The 22,196-nt window shown below is 37.3% G+C and overlaps 1 long non-coding RNA gene and 1 pseudogene across 10 annotated transcripts; both read left to right on the forward strand.

Moving 5' to 3' along the window:
- Window positions 1-10,344: 10,344 nt before the first annotated feature.
- LOC113335065 lies at window positions 10,345-10,444 on the forward strand (annotated as a pseudogene).
- Window positions 10,445-13,748: 3,304 nt separating this feature from the next.
- Window positions 13,749-20,072, forward strand: LOC113334722. 10 transcript variants are annotated; one of them, XR_003352908.1, is made up of 12 exons: window positions 13,749-14,008; window positions 14,132-14,219; window positions 14,463-15,437; window positions 15,827-15,880; window positions 16,095-16,479; window positions 16,687-16,752; window positions 17,277-17,406; window positions 17,559-18,266; window positions 18,662-18,923; window positions 19,148-19,207; window positions 19,296-19,384; window positions 19,527-20,072. It is a non-coding gene; the product is annotated as an uncharacterized LOC113334722 (long non-coding RNA). The 10 variants fall into 10 exon arrangements; XR_003352914.1 differs by having other exon boundaries at window positions 16,095-16,305; window positions 16,415-16,479; window positions 17,277-18,266; XR_003352912.1 differs by having other exon boundaries at window positions 14,463-14,768; window positions 15,376-15,437; window positions 15,685-15,880; window positions 17,277-18,266.
- The last annotated feature ends 2,124 nt before the right edge of the window (window positions 20,073-22,196 follow it).

Here is a 22,196-nt window from a genome sequence, read left to right on the forward strand (position 1 = left end):
GTTCAAATAATGCTGACATCTAGAAGCTTCTCATCTTAGCAAACCCTAACTCCTAATTCACACACAACCGTGAAGAAATGTGTGAACTTTGGAAACTCGGTTTTGCACTTGGAACCGGTTATACCATGACTCATGATGTAAGTTATGACCGGTTATACCATACTTCCCAAGATAGGTTGTGATCTGTTACACCATGCTTCCCACTGTAGCTTGTGATCGATTACACCTTGCTTCCCAATATATCTTGTGACCGATTACACCTTGCTTCCCAATGTAGCTTGTGACCGGTTACACCTTGCTTCCCAATGTGGCTTGTGACCGGTTACACCTTGCTTCCCAAAACTAGTTAGGATCGGTTACACCTTGTCACACAATGTAGGATATGACCGATTATACCTTGATTCTCAACAGAAGTCAAGATCGGTTATACCTTGTCATCTTGTATTTGTCATCCAAATGATATTCAATAAAGAACTGGACCAACACACTTATTATTTCCCTTTCGATGAAACAAGTTCATACATCTACTTCCTTAGACCAATATAATAATACATAGTTTTCTAGGATGCAATCACACATATATCCCACACATAATCAAGTAACTAAATACATAGATTACGTTGATGTCATATTTACGAAGTTCAAAAGATAAGCATTATACTTCATAATATAATTCTATGACACTTTGATTATAATGATATGACCAAGTCTAATCACTATAATGTCATAAATGTAAGTTCGCATGTTATGTTTTCAATATAAAGCGACTTGAAAGATACGTTAGGAATGGAAACAAGTCAAGTCAGTATTACTAACCTCAAGTGGAAGGATGATGTCTTCGTTGCAGTCGTTACTTCTTCACTTTTTTCAAGTCTTCAGAGTAATACTTGTAAGTCTCAACATTCCTAGACTTTCTATTGACTCTAGTAAATAATCAAGCAACTCTAGATGAGTTTTGATACTAAAATATGACAACCAAACTTGTCTTACCAACGCTTGGTGGGTTCAACCGAGCTATTCACTAACAAAAGATAATTAGCGTTTTGGGACAGTTCTAGGGAGATTCAATCACTGCTTTTTCTTTGGATAAATTTGTTTGGGCTAAAGAGCGATTGTATGGGTGTTCGATTGGAAGAACTTGGACCAGATCATGGGTTTGGAGATAAAAACAGAGAAGGAAAGTTATCGGGTTCTGTTGGTGTTATCTTGGAATAGTTTTGGAAGAATTTACAACGAGAATAACTCTTTACCATAACAACGGAGATAGTGACGTGTATGGGGATCTAAAACAAGGTTCAATATCCTTATATTTGGTAGTTATCGCGAAACAGGGGAAAAGTTTATATACGAGAGTTAATCTCATAAAGTTGGAAAGATATCCTGTAATTAAGGAGGTATATCTTCTTGCAAAGCCTATCTATCGAACACAGAGAAGTTTGGAAGGAATTGAAACGCATTAGGAAGCCAGCAGAGATTTCATCGTGAATTTTAGTCGAAGAAAATAAACAAAGTTAATGAAAAGATTCTATCGATATTTTTGGAGCTGTTTGGTTTAAATAGGAAGGGATGAAATCATAGAGGGATTAGAGAGAGTTTGGAGAAGAACAATGCGATAATTAGAACTGCAGAGAATATTTTTTGTTGCTGCATAAAGAGGAAGAACACGAAGAACAAGTGTTGCTGAAGACAGTCACTAATTCTTTGATAGATCATTTGTAAGGTTCTTTGTAATAGTTCATTTGCAACAAATATAAGCGTTGCAAACCCGGTTTTAACCAATTTTTCTCCCTTTTCATTATTTGTGAACACCTTTTGAGCAATGAATTCATATTTTGAGTGTATTTCCACTATGATGAGCTAATTCTCGCGTAACCAAGGTAACGGAGGAAGTTATTTACGCATGAATAATTGGTAATTTATTTATTTTCTTTAATCTTTATTTATAATTCACTCAATCTTTGATTTCTCAAGGTTTGCAATGGAACAAGGTTGTTGGCGACACATTGCGGGAAATATCTTATACAAGCAAAAATTCTGACGGGAATGAAGAGCAAGATCGGAGAAAAAATGATGTTGCCTAGGATATCATTCCAGCCCAATATTTCAGAGTTGAACATAAATATGCTGAGACGCCAGTTTTCGATTCGATTGGCGTATGCAATGACGATCAACAAATCTCAAGGACAGTCGGTGCAACACGTTGGCATTGACTTGAAGACACCTGTATTTTGTCACGGCCAACTCTACGTTGCTTTGTCAAGGTGCACTGCTGCAAGACGAATAATTGTGTTACCCGAAGATAAATCAAACGGTTTAAAGGCAACTAATGTTGTCTTCCAGGATGTTTTGTTGTGATTTATTAAAAAAATGAACAATAAACAAAACTCTAAAAAAGTTGAGGGATTTATCTTAGTATTTTCGGTTAATATTCAATTATATTATTATTTAGGTATTAAATCTTTAATTAATATAAAATTTAGATACTGAATAATTAAATAAATATCCATATTATATCTTTTCCGTTGGATTATATTATATTTTTTTCGTTGGATTATATTATAGTTTTAGCTATATAAGCCTAGAACAATTTTTCGAAAATCGACGAGAGGGCGGCCGACGTGATAACTAGTCTCTTTTTAAGGAAATATGGTGGTTATGTCGTGGATAAAGACGACCGTAGGATTCGAGATCTTGTGGCCTGGAAAAAAAACGGCGGGTGGAGTAATTCGTGGCCGTTAAGATTAGATCATGTGGCCAGGATATATTGTGGGCGAGAGTAATTCGGGTCCGTTGATGTGATTTGTAGATAGTGGTAAAAGTGGTTCGATTCTCAGACTTGTGAAGGATATTAATTAGACTTAAATTCTAATATTAAAACAGAAAACTCACTAAAAATTATAGTAAACTCAATCAAAGTTGATATCAATAGTAAATGAACACTGAGGCTAAGATTCCACTATTTTCCAAATTCAAAGTGATTTAATCCATTATTTATATTCATGCAATTTTCTTGTTCAATTTGATTCTTACTATTGCAACAAGTAGATTTTCAAAAGCAATAATTGTAAATACCAAGCATGAAGCATCAAGGGTCTATAAACTAAGCATACTCCATCAAAATAGATCACAATCACTCAAATAAAAATCATATTCAATAATAATCCAAGGCAAATAATCATAATAATAATTTCAATAAATTAAATTAAATAGATTGTACCGCTTTTTGTTGGAAAAATAGCTTCATCTATCGCCTCAGCAATGGGGTTTAGCTCCTCATATCAAAAACAGGTTCAAAATATTAAATCATGGCTCAAAAGGTGGTTTTATTGAAGAGAATATATAAAACATCAGATCTGCAACGGTGTATAGATGTTATAGAAGTCACCGTTACAGTTGGTGTTGCAATACTGAAGATATACGTTACTAATCAACTGTTAGAGGATCAGAAATTGAAGACCCTAGACTGTCCTGCACAGCTTAATGTTCTTCAGCTGTTAAACAACGACACTGTTCTGCGGCTGTTCCCCGTGCGTCAATGTTCTTCGCGTTCTTCCTCTTCAGCAGCAGCAGCAGCAGAAACAGAGTTTGATAAAACTCTGATTTCTTCTTCTCTGGCTCTCCTCAGGTCCCCAAACTCTCGACACACCTTCTATATGACACACACAATCTATTTATATCAAAAATACCAATTAAATCTCTCCCAAATCTTCCAAAATCTCTTTCCTTCTCTTCACGGCAAAGTTGCGGCAATTTCTTGTTTTAGAACTTCTACGCGTTTCTGAGCTTTCCTTTTTATTCTAAACTCTTCCTTAGATAGATACAAATCTTTGGGAAGGTTTACAACACTTTAATCTCTCTAAAATTCCCTAAAACAGGTCACACACGTGACTTTTCATATTTTCTGTTGTGATAAAAATCCGTCGATTGAGCCTAGTCTAATCGATTTCAACACCCATATCAGATTCCTAGACCCATAGGGAGTCTATCCTATGAAAATCAGAGGTTTAATCGACCTCAAACTCCTTCAAATCAAGAACCCTAAATCTGCCAGAACTGTATCTACTTTCCCGCCTTTTGAATTACAATTGTTGAAGATGGTTGCCCCTTATCCAGGGTAGGGGTGCAATTAGCAGCTGCCTGGAAATAGGATGCCCCTTAGTAATTAGGTTACCCTTTATCCAAACTGAGAGTCCGAATAACAAATGTCCTCCGGGTGCTTTCCGACAACTTTTTCCAAAAATGTTTATTGGCCAAAAATATCTACAGATAAATAAAACACCATAATAAGTACAAAAATGAGCCCTAACAATATATAGAATCGAGACAAATCGGACACAAAAATGTGTCTATCAAATACCCCCAAACCTATTATTTTCTAGTCCTCGAGAAAAAATAAAATAGAAATAAAATCTTAACTCACTGTCGCAGGCATCGTCGAATGTATTTAGCGTATGCAATAAGCCTTTAAACCCCTAGGTGTCCCTAGTGGCGGAGTGTTGTCCCCGGAGGGCTTACCAGAGGTATACCCACAAAACCTTTATATTCCAGACCCTATCTATCTACACAGAACCTTGGAAGGCACTAAAGAATCTCCTTGGTTGGCATACTTATTGACTACAGGAGGAAGTACCCTGATGCGAAATTCCAATTGTTGTACACGAGTTTGCACTCAAGCATACTAAAATTCATATATAAGTGACAGAGCTCTACTCAGATAGTTGCACTATGGACATCAATATCCGGAGTCGAAACTAATCACATGGATAAATCAAGAAGATGGGTATAGAGAAAAACATAGATGGTTTTGATGTTTACTAGGTGAATGGTGTTTCTCATATCTGTCTGAAGGCCTCCGCCAAAATGAACCTATCCTAATGGATTGAGATATCGGTCTGACTAATATCAACATACTGGCATATACAAGGGTACCAGTGGTCGATAATCCTAACTCTAGGTCAACACAACTGGCATATACAAGGGTTCCAGTGGTCGACTTTATTGAATTTATTCCAGTTGGTCTGATGGTTTGGTCTCTTTTTCATTCTTTTTTTTTTTTTTTAGTAACAACTTGAATCGTGAGCCCCACCTAATCACTTAGAGAAACATAGTTTAAAAACAAAACAAAATAAACACAGAAGTGAAAAGGACTCAACGAGATATGGTGAAACTATCATGTTATTTCTAACACCTGAGCTCTATGCTTTTTTGAATAGACTCTTTAGATGTTCCCATCTAGTCATATTGGTTCCTCAACTCCTACAACCAAAATGCTTCCATCCACTTAGATTGGTTAGTGCCATCCTTAATAGGGATAAATTTCTAGGCTCTGGAGTTTATTTATTGCAACGAAAAGGTAACAAAAAGTTCTACCCCACCCCCAAACTTAAATCTAACATTGTCCTCAATGTTTCTAATCAAAGAACAGCACCAAAAATATAAGTAACATGAGGAAATAGTAAAGAGAGAAGTCGGAAAGATAGTACCTGGGTGAAGTGTAACCAAAAACTACAAAAATATTATACAACATACAAAATCGCCTCGATGGTCAATCAAGGTAAACAGGGTCCTCCAGAGGGACCTCCTCAACATCATCTGTAGGAAAAGGCTCTAAAAAGGGCTTCAATCGCTGACCGTTAACCTTCGAAGAACTACTACCATCTGGTGTCTCAATCTCAACAACGCCATGAGGAAAAACAGTATGGACCACAAAAGGACCGGTCCACCGAGAGCGCAACTTCCCGGGGAATAGATGCAAACAAGTGTCATACAGAAGAACTTTTTGACCTGGAGAAAATGACTTTCGTAAAATATTCCTATCATGCACAAGTTTCATTTTGTTCTTATACTCCTTGGCACTATCGTATGCATCTCTACGAATCTCGTCCAACTCATTGAGCTGGAGCTTTCTTTGAGCTCCTGCCTTGTCAAGTGAAAAGTTTAAGTTCTTAATAGCCTAATAGGCTCGATGCTCTAACTCAACAGGAAGGTGAAATTCCTTGCCAAACACTAAACGATAAGGTGACATTCCAATGGGTGTCTTAAACGCAGTACGGTAAGCCCATAAGGCATCAGTAAGCCTCGACGACCAGCCTTTCCTATTTGGATTAACTGTTTTCTCTAGAATACGTTTAATTTCCCTATTGGAAACCTCTACCTGACCACTAGTCTGAGGGTGATATGGGGTTGCTACTTTATGGGTAATACCGTATTGTTTCATTAAAAGAGCAAACGGTCTATTACAAAAGTGTGAACCTCCATCACTAATTATAGCTCGCGGCGTACCAAAACGTGTAAGTATATTCTCTTTCAAAAACTGGATACGACCCTGTGGTCATTCGTTTTACACGGAACCGCCTCAACCCACTTAGACACATAGTCTACAGCGACAAGTATGTAAAGATAACCAAACGAAATAGGAAATGGACCCATAAAATCAATGCCCCACACATCAAAGACCTCAATCACTAAAATAGGGTTCAAAGGCATCATATTTCTACGGGAAATGGTTCCTAACTTCTGGCAACGCTCACAAGAAACACAATGACTATGGGAATCTTTAAACAACGAAGGCCAGTAAAATCCACACTGCAAAATCTTAGCAGCAGTCTTCTTAGCACTAAAATGACCCCCACATGCATGTTCATGACAAAAGGAGATAATACTAGACTGGTCACTCTCAGATACACATCTCCTAATAATCTGGTCCGGACAATACTTAAACAGATAAGGATCGTCCCAAAAGAAATGCTTAACCTCGGCTAAAAACCTAGAACGATCTTGCTTACCCCAATGTTGAGGGGTTCGACCAGTAACAAGATAATTCACTATATTTGCATACCAAGGTGATTGGGAAACAGAGAAAAAATTTTCATCAGGAAAGCTATCCCTTATAGGAAGGGAATCACTAGGGGAACTAACAACTAGCCTAGACAAGTGGTCTGCTACTACATTTTCTGCACCCTTTTTGTCTCTAATGTCTGGGGAAAATTCCTGTAACAATAGGATCCATCTAATCAATCTAGGTTTGGTATCCTTCTTAGATAAAAGGTATTTCAAAGCAGCATGATCTGTATAGATTATGATCTTAGAACCTAATAGGTAGGACCTAAACTTATCCAAGGCAAACACGATGGCTAAAAGTTCCTTCTCGGTAGTTGTGTAGTTCATTTGGGCATCATTCAGAGTTTTGCTAGCATAATAAATCACATGAAGTAATTTGTTTTCTCGTTGTCCTAAAACGACGCCTATAGCATAATCTGAAGAATCACACATAATCTCAAAGGGTAGGTTCCAGTTAGGTGCCTGGACTATCGGGGCAGTAGTGAGTAAAGTTTTAAGCTTCTCAAAAGCCTCTAAACAAGCATCATCAAAGACAAACTTAACATCTTTTGCAAGCAAATTGCAAAGAGGTCTAGAAATCAAGCTAAAATCCTTAATGAATCGACGGTAAAAACCTGCATGCCCTAGGAATGACCTAATATCTTCGACGGTTTTTGGGACCTGTAAAGTCTTAATAAGGTCAACTTTGGCTTTGTCTACCTCTATACCCTTTGAAGAGACGATGTGCCCTAACACAATTCCTGATTTAACCATGAAATGGCATTTTTCCCAATTAAGCACTAAATTTTTTTCCTTACACCTAGTCAACACTAATGTCAAATGATGCAAGCACTCATCGAAAGATGAACCAAACACTGAAAAATCATCCATAAAGACCTCTAAGAACCGTTCTACCATATCAGAAAATATGCTCATCATACAACGCTGAAAAGTTGCAGGGGCATTACATAGCCCGAAAGGCATGCGTCTATACGCAAAGGTACCAAAGGGACAGGTAAAAGTGGTTTTCTCTTGGTCTTCTGGGGCAATAACGATCTGATTATAACCGGAGTAGCCATCTAAGAAGCAATAGTGACTATGTCCAGCTAATCGCTCTAGCATTTGGTCGATAAAAGGAAGGGGGAAAGTGATCCTTCCTTGTGACCTTGTTCAATTTCCTATAGTCAATACACACACGCCATCCCGTGGTCACTCGGGTTGGGATTAATTCATTATTATCATTCTGGACTACAGTGATACCTGATTTCTTGGGGACAACCTGAACAGGGCTGACCCACTTACTGTCTGAAATTGGGTAAATAATACCCGCATCTAACAACTTAAGCACCTCTTTTCGAACTACCTCTTTCATGTTAGGGTTCAGTCGACGTTGCATCTCCCTAGAAGGTTTGGAGTCTTCCTCTAAATGAATCTGATGCATACACACAGTAGGACTTATACCCTTAATGTCTGCTATAGTCCACCCTAAAGCTTCCTTATTGTCTTGAAGTACATTTACTAGCCTACTTTCCTGATCACTATCCAAATGGAAGCTACAATCACAGGTAAAGTCTCAGATGGGCCTAAAAACACATACTTTAGAGTATCGGGTAGTGGTTTAAGGTCCAACTTTGGGGGCTCTTCTAAAGAAGGAATTAGGGTAGTCTCAGAAACTGGTAACGGTTCGAACCTAGCTTTCCATCTATCAGTGTCTAACACAGGGGTAGAATCTAATAGAGCATTCACCTGTTCAATAGTGCTATCGTCGTCAAAATCTAAACCAAAATGGGATAGACAACTTTCTAATGGGTCTTCAGACAAGATGTTTGGTAATGACTCCTGAACTAAGGCTTCTATCATGTTCACCTCCTCAACACATGTGTCATCTAGCTCATGAGGTTGCTTACTGACATTAAAAATGTTCATCTCCATAGTCATATTACCAAAAGATAAACTCATCACACCATTTCGACAGTTAATGATCGCATTAGACGTAGCTAAAAATGGGCGACCTAAAATCACAGGTATCTGGTTCTCTGGGGGGACAGGTTGGGTATCTAGGACCACGAAATCCACTGGATAAATAAACTTGTCGACCTCAATAAGAACATCCTCGATAACACCTCGAGGGATTTTAACAGACCTATCAGCTAACTGCAGTGTCATCTGAGTAGGTTTCATTTCACCAAGTCCTAGCTGTAAGTATACATGGAATGGCAGTAAGTTCACACTGGCTCCTAAGTCAAGTAAAGCTTTTTCTACCCGGAAGTTACCTATTGTGCAAGCAATGGTAGGAGAACCTGGGTCTTTGTACTTTGGAGTTGTGGTGTTCTGAATGATTGAACTTACGTGACTAGCTAAAAAGGCTTTCTTATGGACGCTAAGTTTTCGCTTTCGCGTACACATATCCTTAAGGAACTTGGCATAAGCAGGAATTTGCCTAATTGCATCTAATAAGGGAAGGTTTATGGTAACTTGCTTAAAAACCTCCACTATGTCATTAAAGTTCGATTCCTTCTTTGTTGGTACTAATAGCTGAGGAAATGGGGCTCTAGGCCTAAAATCAGACCTTTCAGGAACCGAATTCACATCATCAGAAACTTTATCAGTCTCTTCAGCTACTGGTCCTGAGAGGTGAGATCCTGAGGGGTGAACTACAGTATGTTCACTATCGGGCATGGTTACCTTATTGTCTACAACTCTACCACTTCTAAGGGTTCTAACAGCATTCAATTGATTCGATGGTTTTGCACCTAATTCATGAACTCCTCTAGGGTTGGGTTGTGTTTGACTAGGAAACTTACCTTTTTCTCTCAAAGAATCACTTATCAGACCAACCTGGGTTTTTAACTCGGAAATAGCCTGACTATTTTCTTGTCCTATCCTGTTACTAGCTTGTAGACTCTGTTCTACGGATAACTGAATTTTGCAGTTTGCTGAGTTAACAAGGCGAGAGATTCCTCTAAACTTAGGATTTTCTTATCTGACTGATTCTGAAACTGAGCTAGTCCTGAAGGATTCTTAGTATAGCCAAAACCTGGGGGAGCATTAGAATTACTAAACTGACCTTGACTTTGGCCCTTAGACCACGAAAGGTTCGGATGGTTTCTCCAACCAGGATTATAGGTTTCTGAATATGGGTCAATTTTGACGGTTATCAAATCTAGTGTTATTATAAAGAGCATTGGCCTGCTCTTCAATATTCTGGCCTTCCCAAAAAGGCTCCACTCTACCACTAGTCTGGCCCACTTCTAAGGCTTCTAACCTTTTTGCTATAGCAGCAATTTTGGCATCTGATTCATAGCCTCCTTCTACCCTATTAACGTTTCCTCTACTTAAAAGAATTTTTTCTGGGGTGCCCTACTATTTTCCCATTGCTGGGTTTTTTCGGCGATTTCATTAAAAAATTCCATCGCCGCATCAACAGTTTGGTTTTCAAATCCACCAGTGCATAGAGACTCAACCATGGTCGTTGTGGAATAATCTAAACCCTCATAAAGGATCTGAACTAGCCTAACCTTTTCTAAACCATGATGAGGACACTGGGATAATAAATCATTGAACCTTTCCAAATACCTATATAAAGATTCTCCCTCTTGTTGTGAAAATGTGCATATTTGCGTCCTAATAGACGATGTTTTGTGCCTAGGGAAAAACTTATTGAAAAAGGCAGATGTAAGTTGTTCATATGTCTCAATTGACTCGGAGTCCAAACTATACACCACGACTTGGCCTTATCTTTCAGGGAAAATGGGAATAACCTAAGTTTCAAAGCATCATCATCTAAGCCTCTAATTCTTAGAGTACTACAAATTTCCTCAAAATCCCTAACATGGTAATAAGGGTTTTCATTTTCTTTCCCTAAAAAGATTGGGAGCATCTGTAAGGTCCAGGTTTCAGTTCATAGGGTGCCTCCGTTTCAGCTAACTTAATACACGAAGGACGGGTAGTCCTAGTTGGATTCAACAAAGCTTTCAAAGTTGCCATTTCTGGCGCTATCGGAGCAACAGGATTCTCTCCTCAGTCAAAGACGTTCAAAAACAGACTCTTCAAAAGTCGGACTTTCTAGATTAAGGTAATCGAGACGCTTCAAACTACTAGGTTTCTCTTTAACAAATCTACCTAGTGCGTCTCTTTTACGTTCAGGCATACAATAGAATTTTCTAAATTGGAAGGGTAAGCAAACACAGATCAAGGCCGACTCAACCAAATCAAACCTATTGATTTCTAGCAAACAAAAAGCATGATGGCTCCACTTAGATTGTCTAGACCAGCTTCTAATCCTTCGAACGGGAATTCGTTACAATTTAAGCAAACCCCTCTGGAATCAATCCTAGTTAACGTAAGTTGAATAGAGGCGAGGGAAGCTCGGTGGAGCTTTGATACCCAAGGCCTCACCGGTATTACAAGGCGGCGCAGTCACGCATTCAACTTACAGAAACCGTCAAGAACTTCGAAGTATGCTTAAAAGAGTAACCAATATTTTTCGAATGACTTTCCTGTTAAGCTTGTTACCCTATCGGTCTCGTTCTAGTCAAAATTTTAGGCTTAGGTTCGCGTAGGTTACGTGTTCCTAAAGCGGGCAAGAAGAGAACGGTGATGAAATCCGAACCCTTATCTTGTATGCTCAGGCCTTGCCCTTTACTAGAAAAATAAATGTCCGTATTCAGTCCTCAACATATATGCATACGAAGGAGTCCAGTAACTCGCTGACAGGGGATTCGCGAGTGTTTAAAATCTTACCTCCCGTTCCAGACGGGGGATGAATCAGTTGTAGTCGACTCGGGCCACTAACTCCGATGTCTAGTGTACGAACCCAAGGTGCAGAGACAATATCGTAATTGTCCTCCTTCTCTGCAAACAGTTTATATTTAAAGTACCCCTCCGTAGGGTAATAACAATAAAATAATATAATAATAATAATAATGTCCCAAAGTCCAAAAAAAAAATAAAGAAAAATTACAAAAATAATAAACCCTAATAGAGTTTTTTTTTAAAAAAAGAAAATAAACAAACCCTAAACTAAAATTGTCTAAAATAAAATTGTCTTCTTTTCTGTTCTTTTTTCTTTAATCTTTAGCTCCAAGTCTTTATGAAATCACCAAACTCTTTGGCTCAATTTTCTTTATGATCCAGAACCTGTAGACACAAGATAAATACCCAAAAACATAAAAAAAAGACAAAAATAATAAATAAATAAATAAAATAAATCTAAAACCCTAAAAACAAGTCCGCACCGGCGGCGCCAAAAATTGATGTGATTTGTAGATAGTGGTAAAAGTGGTTCGATTCTCAGACTTGTGAAGGATATTAATTAGACTTAAATTCTAGTATTAAAATAGAAAACTCACTAAAAATTATAGCAAACACAATTAAAGTTGATATCAATAGTAAAAGAACACTGAGGCTAATATTCCACTATTTTCCAAATTCAAAGTGATTTAATCCAATATTTATATTCATGCAATTTTCTTGTTCAATTTGATTCTTACTATTGCAACAAGTAGATTTTCAAAAGCAATAATTGTAAATACCAAGCATGAAGCATCAAGGGTCTATAAACTAAGCATTCTCCATCAAAATAGATCACAATCACTCAAATAAAAATCATATTCAATAATAAACCAAGGCAAATAATCATAATAATAATTGCAATAAATTAAATTAAATAGATTGTACCGCTTTTTGTTGGAAAAATAGCTTCCTCTATCGCCTCAGCAATGGGGTTTAGCTCCTCATATCAAAAACAGGTTCAAAATAATAAATCATGGCTCAAAAGGTGGTTTTATTGAAGAGAATATATAAAACAGCAGATCTGCAACAGTGTATAGATGTGACAGAAGTCACCTTTACAGTTGGTGTTGCAATACTGAAGATATACGTTACTAATCAACTGTTAGAGGATCAAAAATTTAAGACCCTAGAACACGACTGTCCTGCACAACTTAATGTTCTTCAGCTGTTAAACAACGACACTGTTCTGCGACTGTTCCCCGTGCGTCAATGTTCTTCCCGTTCTTCCTCTTCAGCAGCAGCAGAAACAGAGTTTGATAAAACTCTGATTTCTTCTTCTCTGAATCTCCTCAGGTCCCCAAACTCTCGACACACTTTATATATGACCCAAACAATCTATTTATATCAGAAATACCGATTAAATCTCTCCCAAATCTTCCAAAATCTCTTTCCTTCTCTTCACGGCAAAGTTGCGGCAATTTCTTGTTTTAGAATTTCTACGCGTTTCTGAGCTTTCCTTTTTATTCTAAACTCTTCCTTAGATAGATACAAATCTTTGGGAAGGTTTACAACACTTTAATCTCTTTAAAATTCCCTAAAACAGGTCACACACGTGACTTTCCATATTTTCTGTTGTGATAAAATTCCGTCGATTGAGCCCAGTCTAATCGATTTCAACACCCATATCAGATTCCTAGACCCATAAGGAGTCTATCCTATGAAAATCAGAGGTTTAATCGACCTCAAACTCCTTCAATTCAAGAACCCTAAATCTGCCAGAACTGTATCTACTTTCCCGCCTTTTGAATTTTAAATGTTGAAGATGGTTGCCACTTATCCAGGGTAGGGGTGCGATTAGCAGCTGCCTGGAAATAGGATGCCCCTTAGTAATTAGGTTACCCCTTATCCAAAGTGAGAGTCCGAATAGCAAATGTCCTCCGGGTGCTTTCCGACAACTTTTCGAGCCAATTTTTTTCAAAAATGTTTATTGGCCAAAAATACCTACAAATAAATAAAACAACATAATAAATACAAAAATGAGCCCTAACAATATATAGAATCGAGACAAATCGGACACAAAAATGTGTCTATCATCCGTCCAGATCGTCTGGAGTGATTCGGGGCCGTTGATTCTGTTGCACGCTCCCGTCAATAACGAGGTATCCTAATTCTAACAACAATAAGATGTAGAAATATTTTGCTTCGTTCGTTTTTTGTTCATATGAAAAAAGATTTCCTGCGCAAGATTTTTTGATTGATTCACTGATCGATTATGTTTCCCCTCTTCACACAAACCCTGGATCCTTACTTTCCTGTTTGGTTTAATTGTTTAATTTTTATTACAATGGGTGTTTCATCAGATTTGATTTGTGCTGTGAGAAACAGTGGGTTTCATCAGATTTTGGTTTCTAGGGTAAAGCCAGCTCTCAAATTTGGATCCGAAGTCTTCAATTTCGTAGGTTCTCCACTTTACTATCAATTAAATCTTGGGTTTTCTGGATAGTTTCTATTTAATCGTTGCGGAAGAAATCAAATTTTGTTTTTAGGTTTTTTTACAAAAGAATTATATTTTTTCCAGAATTATAAAAGATTGGGTATTCAGTTGAAGAGAAATTTAGGAGGCAGAGTTTAATCACGAAGACGATGCAGAGGAAAGGAAGTACAAGGTAAACATGTGGAAACCCTAGAATTTTTAAATCTATAATTTTTTTTATTTTTTATTACAGATTGATTGGAATCAGATTGGGTTGTTAGAGAAAATCTTGATGTTCATATTTATTTCCAGTTGATATTGATTAATTCAAGAATATTTTTTCACTTGACTGTTGTTATTGTTATATACTGTTGTTATCAATCCTAATGATCTTGCTGATGACGATGGGTTTGTTTTGGGATCGAATTCTTTATAGGAAAATCAATTCGGAGCAAGAAATAGAACATTGTAGAAATATGATCTTGCTGCCGTCTTTTCAAGTCAGAGTCCATATATATGCTCAAGAGATATGGGGGGCTTGCTTTGGATGCGAATTCGTTGCAGGGAAATCAATTTAAAGTAACTAATCGTAAAAACAATACCACCAGTTGAAAGACACAAAGTGTTTGAAAGAAAGCCTGAACTATTACCAGCTTATTTCCATTGCGTAGTTGTCATGGGTACATTGTCTGTTTAGTTAGAGGTAGAATTTGAAGTGGATATGGAACTGAAGGTTGGGTAGGTATTCACTTTAATTTTGGTGTTCTAACAACTTTAATTTGCTTGAATATTTCCTACTCGACTTTAGAATCTTTTTCTTTGAACCAAAATATGAAGTTTCAATTGGTCCCAGTAGACTTTGAGATATGCCAGTATTTGTCTTATTATGGAGCAGTACATTAGTATCCTCTGATGTTTTCTTTTTTGACATGTTCTACTCGGGGGAATACATTAGTATCTGATGTTGTTTGATTATTCATTCCCCTGAGTCTCTCTTTCTTCCCTGTAAGAGAACTCCATCAGCAAAACCTGCATCCGTTCTTTGTAATTTAAATTCCTACACCATCTTTATGTGTTTTTTTTTAATCCCTTAATTTTTTTTTGGATATACTGCTTGATTTGGATGTTAGACTGCTCAATGGAGAAGCGCCACAGCCATCATTTCATCCGTTCATGTATATGTATAGTAATTTAGGACAGTCTGCATTGCTAATGTCGTAGATCAGTTCATTTAAACTTTATATAATTGTTTGTTTATAGGGGAATAATGCTCCTTCTTTTTTGCGGTTCTTCCTTGCTTATCTGTTGTAGATTGTAGCTCCTGGCGAAAGTTTGTTGATTTTTTGCAGTGTTTTAGTTTGTGCTTTTGGAGGAAAAGAAAGAAGACGATGCAGAGGAATAAAATAAGAAGGTATGCACATAAATAAAAACCCTAACTACAACTGTATTATCAAGTTCTTTTTTGGTTTTGATTCTTCTTTTTGATTAAACTATATCGGCAGTGTATCTCAAATCAATATCGTTGTATCTTTAAATAGAGGTGATTCGGAAGTGCTAATAGTGTTATGTTATTTTTAAATTTCATATTAAGATATTGGATGTGTACAGATTTATGGTTTCATCTTATTTATCTCCAGTTTTTTTTATATTCCCATTAGCTGTACAAGGAGACGTGTTGCTGAGCATTACAGTTGGGGACACCTGATGCAACTTTGAATCCATGAACTGGCTTAATGGGTACAAGGATATTTGAATCAACTTAGAAAACTATATTTACTATTCTATTTGGTTCTTTGTCAGGTTCATGGAGCACCAGAAGGAGAATAAAAAACCAGTTAATCAATGAGTTTTAAGGTGACTGAGGGATAAATTATGTGCCTGAACATTTTCTCTTCTTTTGATTCTCTTCCAAAGTTCAAATTCGTTGTTATATGATGCACTTGCAATTCTGTTCACTTAATTTTTTGATATTCGAAAATGGCATGTGCTCCTTTGTGCTATAATGTCCCCTGCATAGTTAGGTACGTTAAATATAATATTGTAGTAACTCAATTACGTCTCCTGGCAGGTTCAATCGCAATAATCTGTGAAGCCTCAACAGCGGCAATTATATGATAAAGAAGTATTTATCGTATCACTGCACTGTTTGCAGCCAATCCATAATCCGTGAAGCCTCAACAACGGCAGTTATATGGGACCACAGATAATGATAGAAAGTGAGGTTGATGTGCTAATGGCCGCGGCAATGGGAGCTGATGAGTATTGATTTTGTATAGGAGGTGATTTCCAAGGGTTTTTGGAGTCTGATTTGGTTTGTGTTGGCAGGGAAGACATGTGAGATAGAAATAGGTTTGTTGTGCTAGAATTGAGAAATTGCAGGTGATGCAGGAATGAGGAATAGGCGGTGATGCTCAATGTATTGCAGCTGCATTTGAGTACCTGCGATTGAAGTGGTTTGTATCTCAATTTTGTATTTGTTTTTTTTGGCTAAATTTTGATTAGGATTTTTTTTGTTAATCTCTGTTACGATAGAAGAATTAGAAGCTTAAATTTTAGAAAAGGCCCAATTTCACGGCTTAACCAATGGTCTTAGTTATGTCTTCTTTGAAGAGATCCTATTAGGTTCATCTGATTTTGATTATTTGTTGATGAATTTGCAGGTTGATAATAACTGTGGAGGAGATAAGAGATTTTTGATTGGGTCAGCTTCAAAGGCGGAAATATAGGTAATAAACATTGATTAGGATTATCACTTTTGTATGATCACTGATTTTGTATTTGCAGCCGATCCCATCAATCCGAACGAGTCCGTAAAATGGCTATATAATGCGTTAGATGCTAGCCGCTGGCTTGCACGTGGTTGTTACCTTTTATGTATCAGCATAGGTTTAGTATAATGAATTATATCAATCGTTTATGTCTGGAGTCGGAGGTATTACTGGCATTAAGGGAAATAAGGCTACTGATATTCCCTTCATGTAGTCTTTGAACTTTCAATGTCAATTTCCTATAATTAGCAGCATTAAGCCTTTCTATTTTGTGATATTCATTTTTGTCTTTCAAATTAAAGTTCTTTGATATGGTTTTGCACCTCTAAATTCCAGAAATTATCTCATGTCTCTGAATCTGCATTATTTTAGTGGTAGAAGCCTGAGGAGTTAAAAAAAATTGAGTGTTTGGTTTGAAACACTTCATTTTGTTTATTCTTTTATCCATGTTCTTATCGTTTGTGTGTTTCTATGTTTTGTAGGTCAGTTGTGTGGATCAAATTATATCAGTAGAAGACACATTGTGCCTAATTCTTAGTTGTTCATGGACATTAGAGTTGGCATAGTTGCCAGGGAAAGTAACCACATTGTGTTCGGGACCAGGATTTGAGGGTGAGAATCAAGATATGATGTGATTCTGAAAACTCGAGTGTGGGATGTGACCACCAGTGCATTATAGTTTCTCGTATCACATTGCTTCTTGGTTGCTCATATTGCTTGAATAATAAGTACTTGAGCCTCTTGATGAAATGTTTGTGTACCAGGCTTGCCAATTCAAAATCTAAGTACGGTATGTTCTCATGGGAATGTGAATTTTGGTTTTTGCCAATCCAGATCTAAGTACGGTACGTTCTCATGGGAATATGGATTTGGTTTTCAGAGAATAATTTTGGATTGTAGAATTTGTTTATATGATTTGCTCACTCACTTGGTGTTACTTATTGTCCCAATGTCTTCAACTTCGTGCTAAAAAAATCTCTGTGTGAAGTATTTTTCTTTCGTGAATCGATGTATGCAATGGTTTCTTCTTCTCGGCACTTTCGTCGTTGTGAAAGTACTATTTTGTGACAAGCTTTCGAACTAAGGTTTTGCAGGATATCGGGGAGCTGATATCCACAGCAACCCATATAGGCAGGCCATTTGGTTTTAATTATTACTTCCTACCAAATTCAGTGATCTAATGAATTTCATTCATATCTATACCCTATGTTTATGAGCATCGATATTTGCATCCTGGGGATTTGATCTTTTATGAAGTAGCCATTGACATCACCGAGAAGATTTATTCGATCAATCTCCAGAGAGAGAGATTTTTTATCGATATGGCATCAGGATGAGGAATCACAAGGAACAAAGGAAGGTGTTATGATTTCTGGACAGATTTCAGTGAATGTATGTCCAATTGTAGAGAACCTGAAGATTTTGCTCTTCTTAGAGAAGATTATCCCGAGTGTCTTCATCATGCTAAAGAGGTTCGTTTGTTCCTTCTTTTTTGTATGGATCTGATTACTGAATTTGAAATTAACATGAAATTTTAATACAAACCCTAGCTTTGAATTTAGAGGTAACCTGTTGGGTTTTTTTCTTATATTAATGTGCTAATTAAGTTTTCTAGATGTGATTAGCTGTTACGATGACATGTTCTATTGATATTTTATCATAAGAAAGAAGACCTTTATCATAGGATATTTACTTCGTTGATCCCTGACTACAGTTTATTGATATTTTACAAATCTCTAAACAAGTTGCCACAAATTAAATAGTTAATAATTGATTATACTGAGTATTCAACATCCTAGACTCATTGAAGGAAATTATTCGCTAAGAGATGCAATTTGATGCTAAGGTTTCTGGTGGTAGTGTTCAGGTTGTGTAGCTGGTGACAGTAAATTGATATTAGGTGGTGTTGGACGTCCAGATGATTTAAGAGGTCCAAGAGCTGGTGGTGTATAAGAACAGGTGGGAGAGGAAGTCAACGGGAAGTACTTTCTGGCTTCTGGTGTTTGGACAGGTCATATGCAGTTCATTTAGTGACACTTTTCCAGCTGCTTCTATCTCTTAATAAGACAAGTATTTTAAATTATGGACCTGTGGCGCAATGGTAGCGCATCTGACACCAGGTCAGAAGGGTACGTGTTCGATTCATGTCAGGTCCAATTTTCGGTATTTAAATGTGCCCTGTCCTACAGAAAGTTGAAGTGTTATTTTATGTTTTGGTTGAGATTCACGTCTTTCTCATAAGTGTTTATCTTTCCTATACTTTAAGCAAGTCGTACGGTGGAGTAATTCGTTTAATGTAGATGCTTTTTATGGGCTAATGCTACATGTCTTCCTTTTCGAAACTGTGTCTCAGTGTCTCTACATGAAGAAGTGGATGCACTTAACTTCAAGGCTCAACAAACAGCAACTAAAGGTAACACTAACATGTAAGGGTTCTTGATTCCATGTGAATTTTTAAATTGTAAGCTTACATGTATGGGTTTTGATGTGCTTAACTTCAGGGCTGAACAAACAGCAACCAAAGGTAACCCTAACATCAGCAGAAATACACTTCAGACAAGCAACAACACATTTGAATAACTAATTCAGGGTATGGCTTATCTTCCCCTAATATTGTATCAGTTTTTATACAGTTTTAACTTCTATCTTCCTAATGATAAGACTGTTATTTGTTGTTTCTGATTATGGATTATGTTCAATTATATCTCATCGTTAAGCCTTATTGCATGCAGATTATCCAGGAAGCCCGCATACCTGGAGAACATGTATATGTTCACACAAAACGTCTGTAGTAGGAATTGAAGCCGATGGTAGTGGGGATTTATGGTAAGAACTACCATGATAATGTTGTAGCTACTACAATTTTGTACACAAACTAAATCAAGGACCTGTGGCGCAATGGTAGCGCATCTGACTTCATGTCAGAAGGGTACGTGGTTGATTCACGTTAGGTCTAATTGTCGATATTCAACCGTGTCCTACGAATAGTTAAAGTCCTATGAATAGTTAAAAGTGTTGTTTCTGTTTTGGTTGAGATACTCACCATTTAGTTTGTTATCTGGGTACTTCGTATGTAAGTTGTTGTAGATCCTCGCAACATTGAACGAGAATCTAGATTGCCTATAAAGAAGTTGTCTGCTTCTTTGGTTGCAGAAAAGGTATAATTTTGGTTGATTTTTATTTCACCCGTATGAGGTTTCTATTTTGCATTACGATGGAGAGAAACACAACACTAAGATTTGTGAAGGATCCACAGAGGAATGTTGGTGTGGTATATATTGACAACTAAAAAGGGAGGTAATGGTAATGTTTGTAATATCTGCAAGTTCAGTGGGAGCGGAATTGTCATGTGGGTTACAGGTTATCTTCATGTTCAGTTGGTTTAATAGTGACATTCAATACTAAAATTTTAAGGTAGACACTTATAATAAATTCATGTCCCATGTTTCTGGCAACACTTGCAAATATGTTGGTTGTGTGTGATCCAACTGATTAAACACGACTGTGACCCGACTAACTAACACACTATAATATGACACGATCAACTAAATATTGGGACCGTTTTGTTATGACCCGGCTAACTAAATATGCTCTCGACTATTACGCACAGGATGAACTAACACATTAATTTTATGTGGGCACAACATTTACCTGTAAGTTTTCTCCACCACCGGAGACGTAGGTCCCGACTTTCCGGCTACTATGATCCAACTAATTAAACATTTTATTGTGAGCAGACTTAATGACCACGATATAATATGACATGGACAACTAAATATTTGGGCACTATATGTTCTTTTAAATTTTCTCCACTGTCGAGGCCGTAGGTCCCGGCTTTCCGGCTATTATGATCCAACTAATTAAACACTCTACTGTGAGCCGACAAACTAACACGTTATAATATGACACGACCAACTAAATATTTAGGACCATATCTGCTTTTAAATTTTCTCGACCGCCGGGGCCGTAGGTCCCGGCTTTCCCGCTACTATGACCCAACTAATTCAACACTGTACTGTGAGGCGACTAATAACACACTATAATATGACCCGACCAACTAAATATTTAGGACCATATCTACTTTTAAATTTTCTCGACCACCGGGGCTGTAGGTCCCGGCTTTCCGACTACTATGATCCAACTAATTAAACACTCTATTGTGAGCCGACTAACTAACAAACTATAACATTATACGACCAACTAAATATTTGGGCACTGCTTTTAAATTTTCACCACCGTCGGGGCCATAGGTCCCGGCTTTCTGGCTACTATGATCCAACTAATTAAACACTCTATTGTGAGCCGACTAACTAACACAATATAATATGACACGACCAACTAAATATTTGGTCACTATATCTGCTTTTAAATTTTCTCCACCCGGTCCCGGCGTTCCGGCTACTATGATCCAACTAATTAAATACTCTATTGTGAGCCGACTAATGAATACAATATAATATGACACGACCAACTAAATATTTGGGCACTATACTTTCTTTTAAATTTTCTCCACCGCCGGGGCCGTATGTCCCGGCATTCCGGCTACTATGATCCAACTAATTAAACACTCTACTGTGAGCCGACTAACTAACACACTATAATATGACACGACCAACTAAATATTTATGACAGTATCTGCATTTAAATTTTATCGACCGCTGGGGCCATAGGTCCCGGCTATTATGATCCAACTAATTAAACACTTTACTGTGAGCCGACTAACTAACACACTATAATATGACTCGACCAACTAAATATTTGGGCACTGTATCTGCTTCTAAATTTTCTCGACCGCCGGGGCCGTATGTACTGCCATTCCGGCTACTATGATCCAACTAATTAAACACTCTATTGGGAACCGACTAACTAACACACTATAATATGATTCGACTAACTAAATATTTGGGCACTATATCTGCTTCTAAATTTTCTCCACCGCCGGGACCGTAGGTTTCAGCTTTCCGGTTACTATGATCCAACTAATTAAACACTCTATTGGGAGCCGACTAACTAACACAATATAATATGACACGACCAACTAAAGATTTGGGCACTATATATGCCTTTAAATTTTCTCCACCGCCAGGGGTGTAGGTCCCGGCTTTCCGTCTACTATGATCCAACTAATTAAACACTCTATTGGGAGTCGACTAATGAACACAATATAATATGACAAGACCAACTAAATATTTATGACTATCTGTTTTTAAATTTTCTCCACCGCCGGGGCCGTAGGTCCCGACTTTCCGGCTACTATGATCCAACTAATTAAAGATTCTACTGTGAGCCGACTAACTAACACACTATAATATGACACGACCAACTAAATATTTAAGACTATCTATTTTTAAATATTCTCCACTGCGGGGCCGTAGGTCCCGTCTTTCTGGTTATTATTATCC

Source organism: Papaver somniferum, unplaced genomic scaffold (genome assembly GCF_003573695.1).
Source record: "Papaver somniferum cultivar HN1 unplaced genomic scaffold, ASM357369v1 unplaced-scaffold_137, whole genome shotgun sequence".
Taxonomy (NCBI): domain Eukaryota; kingdom Viridiplantae; phylum Streptophyta; class Magnoliopsida; order Ranunculales; family Papaveraceae; genus Papaver; species Papaver somniferum.